This window comes from Cnephaeus nilssonii, assembly GCF_951640355.1.
Source record: "Cnephaeus nilssonii genome assembly, chromosome: 16".
Classification (NCBI taxonomy): domain Eukaryota; kingdom Metazoa; phylum Chordata; class Mammalia; order Chiroptera; family Vespertilionidae; genus Cnephaeus; species Cnephaeus nilssonii.
In genome coordinates this window covers 11167329-11186361 of record NC_137087.1, presented here as the reverse complement: position 1 = coordinate 11186361, position 19033 = coordinate 11167329, and the positions used below count along the sequence as shown (strand labels likewise).

General features: G+C 41.6%; 1 protein-coding gene across 5 annotated transcripts in view; it reads left to right on the top strand.

Annotated features, from left to right (window-relative positions):
• NRG3 (neuregulin 3) overlaps nt 1–19033 on the top strand; it is a gene marked incomplete at both ends in the record, with an annotated part of 1054567 nt that overhangs the window by 364845 nt on the left and 670689 nt on the right. The gene's annotated exons all lie outside the window — the stretch shown is intronic.

Genomic DNA, 19033 nt, shown 5'->3' with positions numbered 1-19033 from the left:
TCTTTCTCTCTTCTCCTTCTGGAACCCTACAATTTGAATATTAGCATGCTTGATGTTGTTTTAGGGGTCCCTTATGCTATCCTCATTCTTTTTTATTTTTATCTTCTGAGTGATTTCCACTATCCTGTTTTCCTGATTACTGATCCATTCTTCTGTGTCATCTGATCTGCTCTGGGTTCCTTCCAGTGTATTTTTCATTTCAGTTGTTATATACACTGAGTGGCCAGATTATTATGATCTCTGAATGCATAATAATCTGGCCACTCAGTATATATATATTAGAGGCCCAGTGCATGAATTCATGCATGGGTGGGGTCCGGCCAGCCTGGCCAGGGGGAGGGGACGTGGGCGGTTGGCTGGCCTGCCTGCTGGTTGAACTCCTGGCCAAGGGGACAATTTGCATATTAGCCTTTTATTATATAGGTTATACACTGAGTGGCCATATTATTATGCATTCAGAGATCATAATAATCTGGCCACTCAATGTATATAGGTCTTTTTTTTAAAATAAATTTTATCTGTTTGCTGTAGTTCTCACTGAGTTTATCCACTTGTCTAAAGTTTGATGAGCATCTTTATGACTATTAATTTGAACTCTAACTAACAGACAGCTTAACTCTGTTTTATTACATTATTTTTCTGGGGTTTTGTCCTGTTTTTTGTGTTTGGAACTTATTTTTTTTTCCTCTACTCATATTGCTTTTTTAGGTAGATCAGTGACAACTCATGATCTTGAAAAAGTGGCCTTATTTAGAAAGTGTCCTGTGGGGTCCAGCGGTGGAATCCCTTTGTCACTAGAGCCAGGTGCTCCAGAGGTGTTTCCTGGGTAGACCTCTGTGGCCTCCTGTGTGGCTGGGCCACAACTTCTATGGATACACTGGCAGGAAAGGCTGGTCCCTAGCCTGCTGGCTGGGAGGCCTGGCCACAATTGTTGTAGACTCACTGGTGTGCAGGGCACGCTTTCAGGGTAGCTGATTGTGAGGCCCAGCCATGCTGTCACAGACACACTACTGTGTGCTGGTTCTGACAAAGGCTGCCCACTGGGTATAGCAAGGCAGGCGCCACTTTGAGGGTTGATAGCCTGACTGAGTCCTCAGGGAAATGCCAGGGTGGTGTGAACAGTGTTAACAAGTTTAATGGACAGTATCAGAAACGGTGCCCACCAGTGTCAGACCAGCTGGGTTAAAGAAAGGGGGGGAATGATACCCACCAATACTTCTGACTTGGAGGAAAGTTCCAGTAGATCCCTGTCTCTCCTACACACCCCCTAAAATTAGTCAATGTATTACCTTTAAGTATGACCTAAGTGATTTTCAAACTGCTGCCTCTGTGTCGGGACTCAAAAAGAGCACAACCTGGATTTTCTACAGTCCTTTGGTTCTCCCAGATACAAGTCCTGCTGGTTTTCCAAGTCACATGTTATGGTGGCTCCTCTTCCTAATGCAGGTCCCCTAGGCTAGGGCTCAGACCTCTTGCTCTTCAGGGATGACTTCCAGGGTTTTAATATCCCTCCCACTTATGAGTAATTACATGGGGGATGGGAGGTAGAGTAGGTTCTGATTAGACTGGGTCTCTATTCCCGCCTACCCATTTCAATGTGGCTTTTTCTTTATATTTGTAGTTATAAAAAAAATCTGTTCTGCTAGTCTTCAGGTTGTTCTCAGAGATATCTCTTTTATATGTAGTTGTAGTTTTGGTGTCGTGATCTTCCTACTCTTCCATCTTGAACTTGAAACTAGGAGCCTTGTTCTTAAAAGCCAATTTAGCTTGTGCATGAAATGTAGTTCCTTGTGGTTGAGGCACTGCCCCACAACAATCATGTCTTGGGATGGGATCACCAAGTCACTGCCTCCCTGACCCTGGTGCCTTTTGAGCTGTTGCCCCAGTACTGGAACTCAGAGGGAGTGAGTACTAGTACGTCTGTGTTTAGGCCCTTTAAGAGGAGCTGCCTGGGACTCTATCAGCCCTCCATCTCACTCAGTCACAATCCTCACTGGTTTTTACAGCCTGAAGTTATGGGGACTTCTCTTCCTGGCTCTGGAATCCTGGGTTGGGGGACCTGGTGTGGGGCTGGGATCCCTCACTTCTGACCAGGGACCTCTGCGGCTGAGATATGCCTCCCGATTTTTATCCACCACAGGTAGGTGGGGGACCAGCCATTTCCTTATCTCTGCCCCTCTTATCAGTCTCATGTGGCTTCTTTTTTATATCCTTAGTTGTAGGATTTCCATTGAGCTAGATTTCTGGTGGTTCTGAATGATGGTTGTTCTGTAGTTTAGTTGTAATTTTGATGTAGTTGTGGGATGATTGGAGCACCGCACTTACCTACACTATCATCTTACTGGAAGCCTATTTCCACAACATTTTGTTGTGCAATATGATAGAGGAGTTTTACTGAGTGCTACACATTTCCTTGTTAAGCTTTTGCCTCACATTAAAGAGATTCTTTTCAAAGTTAAAGTGACATGTTGGCAGAATATGGAATTAAGCCAGAAGTTAAACTACAATATGTGAAAAATAAAGCAGCCTTCTAGTAAAATAAAAATATTGGTCACAGGTTTTAATCACCGATAACTTTAGAAATGTCTCTAAAATAGCAGAAGAGAAAGATTAAATGGAAAAAGATATAATCAAATAAACAATAAAAGAAAATTTCCTCCAAATTTACAACTAAGTGCTCTAGCACAATTATAAAAACAGGTATATCCAAGGTACATTATTAGGAAAATTCATAATACTAACCTTAAAGAAAAAGCCATAAAATCCTCTAAAACGAAAATAAAATCACATCCTAATGATTAATACTTAGAATGATGGTAGACTTTTCAACAGTAATTTGGAAATTAAAGAAATTGTAGCAAAGCATTCACTTTTTAAAAACTTTTAATTACAGTTGATATACTACAATATTATATGTTTCAGGTGAATAACATAATGGTCAGACGTTCATATAATTTGTGAAGTGGTCACTCTATAAGTCTAGTACCCATATAACAGCATATGTAGTTATTACAATATTATTGTTTGTAGTCCTTTCTCTGTACTTTATATTTCTGGGACTGTTTTTATAACTGGCAATGTGCACTTCCTAATTCCTTCAACTTTTTTACCCAATGCCCCAAAATTCCCTCACATCTGGCAACCATCAATTTGTTCTCTGTATCTATGAGTTTCCGTTTTGTTTGTCTGTTTATTTTATTTTTTACAATCCACATATAAGTGAAATCATATGGTATTTGTCTTTCTCTGTCTGACTTATGTCACTTAGCATCTAAATCCATCCATGTTGTTACAGATGGCAAGATTTTATTTTTTTATGGTTGAGTAATATTTCATTGTATATATGTATCATATATTATTTATCCATTAATCTATGGATGCTTAGGTTGATTCCATATCTTGGCTATTATAAATAATGCTGTAATGAACATAAGAGTGCATATATCATTCAAATTAGTTTTTTGGATTTCTTGGATAAATGCTCTGAAGAGGAATTGCTGGGTCATATGATAGTTCTAGTTTTCTGAGGAACCCCATACTGTTTTCTGTAGTAGCTATGCTAATTGACAATCCCAAAGTACAGGAGGGTCGCATTCAAATTCTGAAGGACAATACTGCCTTTCAGTTTGAATTGTCACTATTATGTAAGGGTCAAGATAGGTGAGTTACTCTAATTTATCTGTACTTTATTTTAAAGTTTAGGTCTTGGTTCAGGCTACTACACTAAGTTTTTGACTTTGAAGAAGCTGCTAAGTGAGTTGTAATTGTGACTAAAATTTATATATTTTTTCTTTTGTGTACAATAGCTGTGTCACTCTTTGAACAAGGAGATAAATTGTTATGAGGAGTTGAATAAAAATGTTTAAAGATAGCATTTAATAGGAGAAATTTTTGTTTTAAGTAAAGGTCTGCCTGGAAATTCACATTAAGCTGTTGATCTTTTAAAAATGTTAACTCTGACGCTGTATTTTTCTAAATTTGCTGAATGAGATTAATAAATAAGAACCAAGGTGTGCAAATACTTGTCAGGTAAGGTCTGAGAAGGCAGACAAAATCTCTTGGTCTTTTCATTACCATCAGGCTTTTTACCTAAAAGCAAGAAAGCCCCCGCTGTGAATCCTCTGTCCTATCATACTTTCTCATGGCTTTGACATCAACAATAACACTCATGCTGCTAAATTGGCAGGGAACCTAATTATGCCTTTTTACCTGAAGCTCAGATAATCTCAAAGCTCTTTAAGATGATTGTTACCTTAATCTATCCGTTAAATTCTTCAGTGCATTTATGAGGGCTATAGTCTCAACTATGTAGATTATCAGATATTTCTAGAGTTAGAAAGATGGGGCAATGAGCAAGATGGGTATTGGATTAGAAGTCTGGAGAAGATTATAGCACTATCATTGCATATACTCCTTTGGAGTGCCATTGCCTAATTGGAAAAATAAAGTCACTGGAACAGATAGATTTTAATGTACACAATCAATGTAAGTTTCTTTGATTCGATGACTCTTCTCCCATACTTTGAATCCTCATGTATTTTTGCTTTCTTAGGGCTCTGTTGTTATGCATAGTTTTATAGGGTGATGAAAAGAGGAGACAGGAAAAATCCCATCTACTTAACTTTAAATCTTGGATATGCTTCTCAGGAGCTGTATGGTCTGGGCTGGATTATTCCATTTTTCTGAGATGTCGCTTCCATGACTAAGTGTTTAATAATTTGTGAAATCACTGGTAATATAAGTAAAGTGCCTGGCATAACAAAAACATTCAATTAGCCCTAGCTGGTTTTGCTCAGTGGGTAGTGTCAGCCTGTGGACTGAAGGGTCCCAGGTTGGATTCCGGTCAAAGGCACATGCTCAGGTTGTGGGCTCAATCCCCAGTAGGGGGCATGCAGGAGGCAGCCGATCAATGATTCTCATCATTGATGCTTCTATCTCTCCCTCTCCCTTCCTCTCTGAAATCAATAAAAATATTAAAAAAACAAAACCACACACATTCAATTAATGGCAAATGTTATTCATTTGATGCTCTCTAATTGAATAACTTGAGCGTGAATTTACCATGCAGGCCATGTCACTTTGAGAAGATTAATTAGGAAAACAATATTAGATACCACTAATAAAATTCTCCTTTCATTAACTATTTATCTCAACATTCCCTGATTTGCCTTGCTCTTGGGAAGGTTAGAATATGTTTATCTATTCTGATTCATATTTTGAAGAATCTGTGCAAATACCAGTGATCATCCTATCAGCCTGATTTTGCCTGATCTCCTTTTCTTGGCTCAATAAATACTGCACAACACTCAGGAATTTACTCCTGGGGAAAGCATGACATATGAATGAGAACTGTAGGGTAGCCCTTGTGGTAGTGAGATTGTTTAGGTTGGTGGCCTTACATCCTTGCAATTTTCACCTATAACCACTTATACTATGGTGACTGCAGTTGGAATTAAAAGGCTAATTCCCTGTGCTAATCGGTTTGTTTGAAAAGGAAAGGACTTGACAGAGTAGCCATCTTCCATCTCTGAAGACAGTGATATTGGCCCACCCCCAGACTGGCCTGTTTTGCTCTCAGGTGCTGTGCAGCTTCTAATGTGCCCCATGTGTGCCTTAGTACTCATTCAGGCCTTGGCATAGAGTTCTTTTTTTTTTTTTTGTCCTTACTCAATGATACGTTTTATTTATATTAAGAGAGAGAGGAAGGGGAGAGAGAGAGAGAGAGAGAGAGAGAGAGAGAGAGAGAGAGAGAGAGAGAGAGAGAGGAGAGAGAAGAGAGAGAAACATCAATCAGTTACTTCCCATACAGGCCCTGACAGGGGTTTGAACTCGCAAACTATTGGTGCATGGGATGACGCTCCAACCAACTGAACCACCTGGCCAGGGAGACATATAAATCTTGATGGTGTTACAGCATGTTTTTGAATGTGTTTTCTCCAGGAAGCACTCTGTGATGGGTAATTTAGCTGGGTAATGTTTATTAAAGGGGAAACATAGGGAATGAAAAGTCTCAGCCAACTTTGTTCCTAGAGATAGATAACAAGGGCCCATGTTCTTTTGGAAAACAGTAGAATTATTGCTCCCTAGTTACCAATGAAGCTGGGATATACTTTGGCATGAAACATTGAGTGTAAATATCAACATTGATGTCTGACCAAGGAATGGGTTAAGTATTTTCAAGAGGTTAACCATAGTTATAGCAGAAAAAAAAATGAATGGAAAATTAGCTTAGGCTGAACTATGGAGTGGTGTGTTTGGCCTTTAATGAAAATAGAAGGAATTGGTATTTACAAGCCTTTCAGAAGAGCAAAGTGTGCAGAGTCAGAGGGTCTGCATGTTAATGCTGACCTTGCCTACTACCTGTGTCGCCTTGACTAAAACACTACATTGCTCAGCCTTGTTCTCCTCATCTCTGGGACAGTATCACATCCCCTACCTGGGTGCCCAGAGGACCGTTGAGGGTATACTAACATTACAGCCAGGAGAGCCTGTTGTAAACTGGAACAGACTTGAAAATGCCCAGACAGTGATAATGCTGCCTTCCATTCAACAGCAGTGCCAGCTGCTGGGGATTAAGAAGAGGCCAGGGATGCCCTTTGCCTTCAGAAGGAAAGGGGACATCCGTGGTGGCATTGTTCTCCTGGGAAAATTGCTCTCCACATCTGCTCATTTCCAGGAACAAATCTTAGCATGTGCCTTGGGTATCACACCCAATGAAGCATCATTCAAATGTAACTTAGGGTCCAAGTTTCTTCACAGTCCCCAAGCTTCCCAAGTCTGATATTTGATTCAAGTACATCTAGAGAAACATTAAAACCCAGGGATCTATCTCACTCCCAAAGGGAATATATAGAAACGTACTATACCTGAAATAAATCATCAGTGGAATCCTGAAACATTTAGACCAGAATCTAAATGCTGGTCTCCATGTAGTTTAATACTTGGTTGCTTGTAATGGTTTATAATTATTAGATTCGAATCTGTCCATCCTAGTGTATCCTGATACTTGAACTGAGTTCAAGTAATCTGAATGTTTTTTCTCCCATCACTGTTCACTGCGAATTTCCTCTGTGCCAACCTTCCTTGAAAAGCTTCTTCCGCTTGAATAATAACAGAAACAATAGTCATCATAATAATAACAGTGGAAATAGCAAAGTGACCATTTATTCATTTAGCTTCTCAGTGTTCCACTTTTACCATGAAAATGTTAGAAGCATCATCTCTAACTAAGGGTTCTTCTTTATTACTCATTCAACCTCTATGCCGTGTACTCTACTCGTCAACCTCTGTATTGAAAGTGCTGGCTCAGGCCTGGCTGGTGTGGCTCAGTGGTTGAGCTTTGGCCTATGAACCAGGAGGTCACAATCCCATTCCTGGTCAGGGCACGTGCCTGGGTTGCTGGCTCGATCCCCGTTGGGGGCATGCAGGAGGCAGCGGATAGATGATTCTCTTTCATCATTGATGTTTCTGTCTGTCTCTCTCCATCTCCCTTTCTCTCTCTGAAAATCAATAAAAAGATATTTTAAAAATATTGAAAAGGAAAAGAAATGTTTTAAAAAGTCGTGGCTCAGAAGGCACCAGTGACCCCACTGTAACTGAACTCCTACCTCTCAGAATTCTAGTCTACTAAGGACTGTCTCTCTGGAACAGCTTCTCTTCGGGAAGTCCTATTTGCAGTGGCTTCTGGAAGCGCTGCCCGCTTTCTGCCAGCTGCTTTGTGGTCCTCGATCTACTTCTGCCCCGTGTGAATTCTCCACCTCTATTCCCTCTGCAAAGCCTCATCTCTCAAGAACACCTTGAGTTTGCTTCTTGCCAGGGATCAGCCGCAGAGGATAGGGGAGTCTGGTGCCTGCCTTCCTGGCCCCAGGCTGCTCTCTGTCCTTTCCATCAAGTCAGTGTGAGATTTCTCCTGGGTAAAGTGGGGTAATACAGGCAGACCTCATTTTATTGCACTTGCTTTATCGTGCTTTACGGATGTTGCATTTTATTATAAATGAAGGTTAGATCTTCCGCCAGCAAAAAGATAACGACTCTATTGCGGTGGTCTGGAACTGAACCCGCAATATCTCCGAGGTATGCCTGTAATCATATCTATTTTATAAGATAATGGAAAGGGAACAATGTTACTACATGCAAATAATTCCTGGTCCATGCTAAGTGCTATTCAAGTGTGGCAATTATTGTCATTGTACTAATATTAGTTATTATTGTCACATTGTAAATGGTTTCCCTGTCATTGGGTCTCTTGCTTTCAGCACATGATCAGCCAAATTATCCTAAAACAAAGCTCACTTAGTGCTATTAAGCTGTTTTAAATTTATATTTATCTTCTTTATCGTCTAAAAATTTTAATCAGCTTCAGTCTATTTATCAAGGCCCTCCCTATAATGTTGGTTTGTCCTTCTAGTCTAATTTTCTACAAAATATTCAATGTTCAATACTGATGTCTCCCTTCCCCACTGTGCTTTTCTCGTTTTCCAGAATCATGGTTTTCTTCTCTCTCTCCACTTCTCAAATCCTACCTGCCATTCATAAGATTCAGAACAAAGGCCAGCAGTCCCTCGATGCCTTGTGTAATCCTCTAGATCAAGGTTAAGTCTATCTCGCTGAAGCCGCTAAGCCGCGCTCTTTATATTTAGGCCCCTTTGGCCCTATATCTCTCAATCTGATACTTTAGTCATTCGTACCCATGTCGTTATTTTCCCTCCTAGATTATAAATTCCTTGGGGAAGAGCTTTGCTTGTGCGTAGTCTTTCAGCTGCCAGCACAGGACAGTCCACCGTGGGAAGATGCTCAATGAAGAACTATTGAATTTGTATTGATTTCAGCATCAGAATGGAGTAGCTAGTCACCTCCCATCTTGCTGTGTTTGCTGAGCAGACTCATTGAGCAGGCCGCTGGCCCTGCTGGCTTTGATGAATGGAGGGGATTCAATGGAGATTCTGGGGTTTGTTTGTGTTTTCTTCATCTTTGGGGTTTTAGAGATTGTTAGTAAACTGAGCAGCACAGTTCTTGGCTCATGGTAGTAAATATTTGTTGAATGAAGGAGAAATTGATTTTTGTCAGTGTGGTAACCATATGAGCAATGCAATTGTACCCCAAAAAAGTTGCTGCAGGAGTGAGTGAGGCCACACAAGCCCAATATAAATAGCAAACATTGGCTGAATGCAAAAGAAAAAGCAAATAATGAATGGCCCACACCTTATCCCACTTAATTGCCAAAAGTGGAACAAATTGTGAGGGGGCATTTTCTAGCAGTAAAACACACACATTTGCTTTGGTATTGTGTAGAAATCATAGATTAGGACTTAAGCTGAGAGGCATGCTTATACTAGTATTTGCTAAATATAGTGGGTGATGCTATTAAAATAGGGCTTTTGCAATACATTCTTTCATCTTTTCCAATCAACTCTGTTTCTGTATTTCATTTGGCTTAGGTTTAGATTCAAATAAATTTACCCTCCTTTTATTCATTTTTGTTAGTGTGGTAACCATCTGAGCAATGCAATTGTACCCCCAAAAAGTTTGCTGCAGGAGTGAGGCCACACAAGCCCAATATAAATGTGAGCTGGTGGGATTCTCCATGGAGATGAGCGTAGATGATGCTCCCTGGTGAGCTGCCAGATGGGACAGCTGGTGCCTGTTCTCCAGGGGTCCCAGGCTGTGTTCTCATCTCCCGGGCAACCCCTGGAGCCACACAGTGATGCAAGCTTGAATTACGTTGGGTTATATTTAGGAATATGGGGGAAAGGTCATTATGATTTTTCAGCTTTTAGTGTGTTAATCTGAGAGCACACGCAGCCCTACGGGGTGAGATGGAATGAGGCCAAGAATACAAAGTGAGGTCGTCTCTGTGCATCTTGTAAACATTAAGCGAGTGTTGACATCCAATCAGAACACAGAGTAAAAATAATGAGGATAGCTTTGCTGAGGTATCAAGACCACATCTGTCTTGGCCACTGTTTCCAGGAAGCCTCTCCTGATTGTCCATGACTGCATGGACTATATTTCCATAGGCTCCTGTGTTTGCCTGGCATTGGGTACATCACACAGCAGCGATTGCCTATTTCATTCTCTCCATTTACACTACAAGGCACTTAAAGGCAAATCACACCTCTCCAGCAACTTGCCCAGTGTCTGCAAAGTAGGGGCTTTATCTGTATCTGTTGGACACTGTATTAAAAGGGATGAATTTAAAGCAAGGCATTCACTACTCCAAGTCTGTCGCTGTATCTCAGAAGCCGCATTGGACAGCTCACAGGCTGCATTTGACCCAAGGTCTTGTATATTTGATTGAGAAAGTTTTGGTGCCCAATTTTAATCACAATAGAATTTAATCACCAACTTGTATAAACTGAGAGGTTTTGCACGCAAAATATTTCAAGATCTGACAACCTTGGGCCTGTGTAGCTACAAAAACCTGGAGAAGAAAATGAAATGACTGATGAGAGGATTCACCAGTCAACCTGAGACCTTCCATTAAGGCTGGTCGGCTCTACCTCGGTATGGCCCAGCTGGCCTGCAAGCATTTGAGTTTGCTCCACTGAGCTGCTGCTCCCTTTCTGTTTATCTCTGAAGAGGGATGAACCTAAGAATCTCCTCTCCCTCCCCCTCTTACTCTCCCTACGTGGAAAAGGAGCAGGGGTCCCGTTTCCTAGGAAGGCTGCTTGTACAAGCTACCATCCTGAGCACACCAGGTAGCCCACCTGCAGGGTCCCTGCAGACTCAAGGACCCTTCTCCAGAGTGCTGGCCACACGTGGGAATGGTCGTGTTCGAGATTTCCTGACAGACCTGCGGGGCTTTCGCTCTGCGTCCTGGCTTGTTCTGTGCTATTCTCATTCCTGACCACTGTCTTGCCAGCCGTGGCCTCTCTGAGAAGCAAGAAGGTGGCTGATCTGGGTGCTGCTTCTGACTACCCCGCAGAGAAGCAGAAATTGATCAGTGTGGGATTTAGAGCTTTTCAACTTACACTTTAAGCTGAGAATTGGGCAAGTCAGCATCTTCATTGAAGAGCTCCAAGCAGTCACCAGGGTTAAGAAGGTAGATCAGAGCAGCCCTGACACGGAATAAAAGCCAATTAAGTGCCATTGCTACAGCCTGGGCACTTCACTGAGGAATCTTTTCCTGGCTGGCATCCCTCTGGCAGAGGCAAGGAGGCCGCTGAGCCATGGGGCGGTTGGGGAGTAGGTCCTGACTCTGCCCTGCATGCTGCCCCTCACTAGCCTGCCAGCAGGGTCCTATAGGCAGAGGCGCAGGGCCGAGACCCTGGGCTCCCTTGGGGGCCCTCAACTGGCTGTGGTGGCAAATAGAGATTGAGACTCTCGAGGCCCTGATTCCTCAACCACAGGACAAATGGATTGAAAGAAAAAAAATCACTGCTCCTTGCTGAAAAGTTACATAAGTCAATGAGTGAATACAAATGATGTCAATACTGGTATAAACATTGGTCCCTTGGGGACTAGGTTCTTATGGTGCTTCTTTTTCTAATAATAATAATAATAATAATAATAATAATAATAATACAATAGCCAGGTCTTATGTATCCTCTACCATGTGTCAAACAGTATTCTAAGAACTTACATTGACTCAGTTAATCTTTGCAAAATGTCTGTGAAATGGAGACTATTATCAACCCCTTTTATAGTTGAGAAAACAGAGCCAGTGGGAGGGTTCTGCTCTGTGCTAGATAATGTTCATGCACACTCCATGTGAGTCTCATAAACACTCTGGTGCAATGAACATGTTTAGCTCCACATAAGGAATGAGGACACTGAGATTCAGAGAATTTGTGTGAGGCATCTGGGATCATATTGCTGGTAAGTGATAAAAGGAGGATGTGAGGCCACATTTACTGTTTCCAAAGTGACTGCCAGGCAAGGGATTTTATATTCTCCCCAAGATTTGTCTATGAGCCCTCTGTTATTGTGGTCAGGGTTCCTGAAATGGAAGGCATAAGTACTAAATACTAACAGTGATCTTAAAATGAGTACAGGACCTTGCATCTGGCTCTATCTTCTCTCTTTGAAATGTAAAACTGTCTGTGCCACATTCTTCTCCTGATTTATCTCAAAATCCACCCCTGGATGCGCTCCCTTATTCATTAAAGACTAGAACTTGGCCCGAAGCCTTCCTCTCTATTGTAACTATTGTTCTTAGCATAAAGGATATCAGCACCCACAGAGCCACTCCATCCAACATCCTGAGCTCTCAAACACTTCATCTCATCTCCTGTTCATCTGACTCATTTCATTATTCATCCCCATACCTTGGAACTTGCCATCACCAACAACTATATAACATCTAACATTATGTGTTAAAGTGTTCCACTCATGTATCAAGCCCTCTCTCTTGTGAGCTGGCTACTTGAAATACCTCCGGTATTCTTTCACCCCAACAACTCTGTTTCCCCCAGTACTTAGCTTCCTATGAACATCACTCGTCTCCCTCTCCTGCTCAGATCCCATGGTTCTAATGTCAGCGAGTCTCTTCCTATTACATGCCCACACTCACTTCTAGAAGAACCTCTATCACATTTCTCCATGTTGACACACAAAAAGTTGGAGATACTCACACAATCGAGATAGGTTGTATTGTGCGTGAATATATATGGTGTGTTTTCAGATTATTTTCTTTAAATGAACTCCCAGCACTGCCTGTCACTCTCACTACATTTTTCTATCCAGTGTTTTTTTACGCTATCACTTAAGTAGCTCCATAATTCTAGAGTTTCTTTTCATTCTCACTTAAAGCACTCCAGACTGAGGTACCAACATCTTACTCAAATGTTTTCCTATTTGACCTCCCTGAATTTAGTCCTGCCCTCTTTCTAGTTCATTCTCCACACAGAAGTCAAAGTCATATGTTTAGATAATATATTTTACCATTTTATTCCCCTGCTTTAAAATATCACTATCACTCTTTCAAGAGCTCCACTTAAACATCACATTCTCAATGCACCATGAGTCTTCCTTCTTCCCTCTTCACTATTTCTAAGTGCCCCTGCCACTCACTCTCATGGGACCAGTATCATGTGCTTTTCCTTTCAATGATCAATTATTATCAGAATAAATATTTAGGTGCTTTCATATTTAAATTTTATCTCTGAAATTATAAGATTCAGAAAGACAGGCTCCAGATCTGCTCACTCAGCACTGGAATCCAGGGTTTGCGAAATGCCTGAAATATGGACATATTTGATGAACACTTCATTCTACCATGAACTAGATTTGAGGCCTTGAACCTGAGCGATACAGTAAGAGCAGAGTACTCCTTAGAGGACTGGAGTGAGGTTTGCATGTCAATGTGGGTGGAAAGCATGCTATGAGAACAACATAGCTCATGACCGAGTGGCCACAAGCACACCTAGCTCCCATATCTGTTTCTCATAGAATTCTCCATTAAGGAAACAGGGATTCTTGGAGAAATGGCAGATTCCAGAGCTGAGGTGGGAAATACACAAGCTGAAGCATCATGTAGTGTCCGAAAGCAAGTACTACCAATAAAATAGCACAAAACTCCACTTGCCGAAGCTGAAAAAAAAGTACAATAAAATAAAGTCGTATTTGATTGTAACTCAAAGTATAAAATAAATATCCATGTGATATAAATAAATTATTGAATATATCTATAAGTGGGCAGGAAGAGACACATCTTGCAGAAGAATTTCAGAGAATTTATGTAGCTATTCCACCCTCAGGAAGGAGAGTGGGGCGTAAATCCTCACTCCTTAGATGTGGGATGTACATAATGTTGTCCTTCCACGTGTATGTGGAAATGGGGGTATACTATAGAAAAAGAACAAATTTACAGTGGAAAAACTTGACAAACACTGTCTCAGGTAAATATCAGCATTCACAAATCATGTTGATATTATGCACCTTCGATAGGATGGGATGAGAATGGCACCTGTACCTCTATGGTCTTGCTGCACAGTCCAATCATGAGAACACCGTCAGGCAAATTCCAGTAGTAGGAGAGACCTGACCAGTGTGCCTTAAAATTGTCAGTCACCAGAGATAAGGAGCATCTGAGAAGCTGACACAGCCAAAGGGAGCCCAAGGGGTCATGACAGCTGAGCGGAATGCAGTGTTCTGGATGGGGTCTGGAACAGAAAAGGGCATTGGCCAAACTAAAGAAATCTGAATAAACTAAAACTTGAGCTAATAACCATGCCTCCATGCTGGTTCATTCATTGTGGCTAATATACCATTATAATGTAAGCTGTAATAGAATTACATCCTATGAGATAGAGCTAAGAATAGAGGAAGCTGGAAATGGAGCATGAGGGACCTCTGTACTGTCTTCTCAACTTTTCTGTAAATCTAAAGCTTAAAAAAATAAAGTCTCTTTTAAAAGTACTATGTTACCATTATCATCACCACCACCACCACCTCATCATCATCACCACCACCATCATCATTAGCTTCATCATCACATACTTGCTGTAGTATCAAGGATACTCCGATGCAGCTGATTTCTTTTCCCAAAATCAATATGGGTTTGTTTTTTTTTAATTGCTAAACCTTCTGAAGCTTCTAAAATCCTTATGGAACGTATTGTGTGTAGTGAGTGAGATTTGCTTCTCAACATGTGCGGATACTGAGGGTCTCTACTCTCACCTTCCCATCATACCACAGTTTCGTTAGGGCTTAATGAAATGTTACTGCAAAGCTTTTATAAATTGCAAAATGCTCCACAGATTTAGAATGGTCTTCATGTGGGATTTGCCTTTTCCCTGAGCCATTAAGCTGGCTGTTCTCGTGTACCTGTGACTCCTCCTTAGCTTCCATCTCCACACAAGCCCTGAGGAAGGCACTTTTTCGCTCTCCCTCTTTCGGTCTATCTTTACTCTCACAGTAGTTCCTGCTCTCCTCTGCCTCTTCTTATGGGATGTATATGAGAAAAAAATTCTGATTTCTTTTTCTAATACTCTGGGTAGCATTGAGAACTGGGAAATATCAACTTCCCCTATTTCTATTTCTAACTTTGAAAAATAGAAGTATTCTCTGGATTCACAAGGCATGTGTACAGTCAAGGGAGAGACTGTGTTTGGAGCCCGTTCCACAATGGAGGAGGAAGGGCCCCAAACCCAGCAGGACCAATAACTGAATTCTCACAGGGAAGGAGAAGCAGGGAACCTCATGGCTCTGACTCCAAGGAGAGGAAGGTTTTTCTACTCGCTAGGAAATGACTTTCTGCCAATGATGGCCAGAGAAATCCGAGTTCGTGGTCTATGGAATTGCTATTTCTCTCAGTTGACAGTGTGTAGATGACATGGTTTTTACCTAGTACTGCATCTCATGCCATTTTCTCTTGTTCTGTAACAGAATTTAGGTCCAACAGTGGGCCCAATTGCAAGATAGACTTAAATTCTCAGAAGGAGCTAAGACTCTCGATTACATGTGAAATTTGATGATGTTTAAGACACTCTGAATGCCAAAAAGTACTATTGAGAGACCGATACAGTCTAAAGGCCTACCTGTCTGGCACAGTAGGATTGTAGTGAGAGGCAAACGGATGAGAGGGAAGAAGGGACAGTGGAGAAAAATGTCAGTCTTTCTTTCAAGAATCCAGATGTAATGAGTCCAGACTGCATTAATTTCCCCATGGGTTATTTTTATACCTTTCATAAAAGGCCTATAATTCATGTTAATTGAGTGAATAAAGGGATATATTTTAAGCAATTTTAATAATATTTTAAGGAGTGGTTAGTATGGATAAAAAAGGGGCCACATACTAAACCTGACAAGCTCAGGGGAGGCCTTCTTGGCAGCCTTACAAACTCAGAGACTTAAAGTAACCGCATAGGATGATCTGAAATTAATGCTTTCTAACTAAAAGCTGTTCATGGCCATAGTCATGTCCTACTGTTATTGTCATAATTAGCTAGTTAATATGAATAATAGGAAAAGAGCAAAGGGGAGGCCAGATATTATCAGCATGGTCACCTGGGCATCTGGAACTGAAATGGGCAGGAACCTACAGCTTCAGACCCAAGGGAATCACAGTGTTAACCAGTGGATGTGGGGGGTTCTTGTCCCTAGTTGCTTCTGGGAGTGGAATTCTTACAATATTCCTGAGAAAAGGACTTTTCTGAGACGCATGCAGGAGAATACAACATTGCAGAAAGCTTTATTTCTGTGGAATAAAACCCTGAGTTTCCAAGGTTTTCTTTCTCCCAGCCCTGGTATGGAAGAAATCCCATTTTGCAGTCAGCAGGGCTAAAATCGAGCCAGTGTTCAGAATTTCTGTTCCGTATTTGTGCATTTCAGCATCAGACTAGCTTAGCTTGTGTCCCCAGCTGCAGCTCAGTAGTCCATTGCATGTGGGGTCCGCATGACCACATGACTAAGGAGGAAACACAGGCGAATACAAGGAACAGGTACAAGAGAACCCCATGAGCCAAGAGCCGAGGGAGAGAAAGCCTTTGTTTATGGAATTATGTATTCCTGAATTTTTGCAGGCTTGCCCTGGTCCCGACCAACCATCTCTGTCCTCAGGTTTGACTGACAGGCAAGTACCTTCTCTCTGTCACCCCAACTTTACTGGGCATGTCTTATTTCTCCTTTGTTGGACACTTTCTCCCCAGTGATCTGCAGGGAATGGCCTGGTGTTCCTGGGGAGTGTGATACAGCAGCTTCCTGGTGAAGCTGCCCAAATGGCATGCCTAGCATGTCTGGCCTCCCATAGTGCTCCTTTTCTATTATTAATAACTAGCTAATTACAACACTATCAGCAGCATTGTCCCTCCAAAGGGATTAACACCCCTTCCTTCCATCCTCCCATACTGGACTGTTGGGGGAGCAGGGGGAGATCACCACAGGTACAGTAGAAGTGCTTGCCTATAAGTCTGGCCTGGGGAACAATGGATTAACTAGGGGATGGATCCTATCAGAAACACACAGAATCTTGGAAAGTTAAAATCCCCAGACAAAGGATCTTTCTCTCTCTTGTTCTTGCTCACTCTTCTTCACTTTTGCTCTCTCTCTTGCTCCATGACCCATACTGACCTGTGTGCTTGCCTGTTCTCTCTCCATAGCCATGTGGCCTTAATCAGTCAAATGGCCCATGGCCCTGCAGACCCCACACATAATGGACTGCAGCTGGGAACGCAAGCTAATATGGTCAAGTGGACTGTACTTTAATATGGAGAAGAGACCATGGGCAGTGGCCTTTATTCTGGCCCTGCTGAAGACAAGATTGGACTTCTTCCATGGCCCATGGTGGGGACAGACAGAGATGGGACTTATAAGGGAACCCCCTTAGTTTTACATTAGCAATAAAGCTTTTCACAAAACCCAATCCTCCAGTGGGGGCCTCAGGAACTTCTTTTTCTCGATAACTTCACTTCCACCAATAACACTTCACCAGTATTTTTCCCTAAGAAAGGCCAGTCATTATCTTAACTGAGACTGTCTGTTGTCTGTTGAAACCTTTGGGGATATAAAAGTAATTTCCTTTTCTTTGGATCCCTGAAAGCACAACCACACACCAGAGCAGAAAATACAAATCCCTCATTGTTATTATTAGCATATTAATAGTTAACTGTTAATTATCCTGTACCCACCTATGTAAAAGGAGTATGTGTCTATCATTTTACTTTTTATCCAATCCCAGATATTGCCCCACTTTCCTTTCTCTGGCTTCCCTAGTCTATCACTAATGAATTTTATGTAACCCCTTATACCTTTTCCTTTTGTTTTAATGTATAAAATAAGTTGCAGCCCTGGCTGATGTTGCTCAGTGGTTAGAGGGTCAGTCCACACACTGAAGGGTTGCAGTTTGATTCCCAGTCAAGGGCTTATACCTGGGCTATAGGTTTGATCCCCTGTCCCAATCCTCAGCCCCAGTTGGGGCGTATGGGGGAGACAACCAATACATGTGTCTCTTTCACATCAATGTCTCTCTCTCTCTCTCTCTTTCTCTCTCTCTCTCTCTCTCTCTCTCTCTCCTTTCAGTCTCCCCCTCCCTTCCACTCTCTAAAAATCAATGGGAAAAAAAAAGAAAACAATATCCTCTGATGAGGCTTAACAAAATAAATGAATAAAATAAGGTGCAAACCCGCCATTCTTTGCAGCCTTTTCTCAATCTGTTGAGATTTTGCTTCCTGGCAATTGTTGTCAGCTTTGCTCAAATAAAAACATAAAAATTTTTAACAGGTTTGGATGTTTCTTATGTTGACATTAGCAAGCATTTATAAAATTTGAGAAAAGGTCGATCAGAATTCTAATTTTTCCTATGTAGTCTATCTAACAAAAAGAAATCACTGTGGGATTTTCTTCTATAACTCATCATGAGAAGCAGGGTATTTCCATGGGATGAATACTTTGGAGTTAGGTACACCCAAGTTGAAACCCCAGCCCTATTACTTGCTAACTCCATGATCTCACATACACAGTAAACTCCCTTCACCTCCATTTCCATAGTTTGCATACGTTTTTTTATCATAAGCATGCCCTTACTCAGTAATGTCAGATATTTCCCCTTCCCAGGTTGTGCCTAAGACACAGCATTTTATTTTTTTAATATGGTTTTATAGAATTTTTTTTTAAGAGAGAGGAGGGAGAGGGAGAGAGAAACATGGACGGGCTGCCTTCTGCGTGCCCCCTACTAGGGATCAAGTCCGTCCTTCAGGTGAGTGCCTTGACCAGGAATTGAACCAGCAACCTCTTGGGACAGGGATGATGCTCAACCACTGAGCCATCCCGACCAGGGCAAGACACGGCCTTTAACAGGCAGCAAACTTCAGTAACCCCCTCTTCGGAAGAGCTTTGTTATTTAATAGTTGTCCGCATGTACCAGTGCTCTACATGCTACACCAGATAGGAATGCAGCCGTTTAAAATTATTCCAATGTGGCTTATTTACAGTCTCAGTTATTTTGGTCATGGATGGGGAGTGGAATGCTCTGAGGGAATAGACGATGGTAATAGGTATGCGCAATTATAGCTTATCATTTTAAAGCCATAATTATCCTCTGCTTTTTATGTGACTCAACATTTCTAAATTTGATCATTTTATTTTTCGTGTTAGA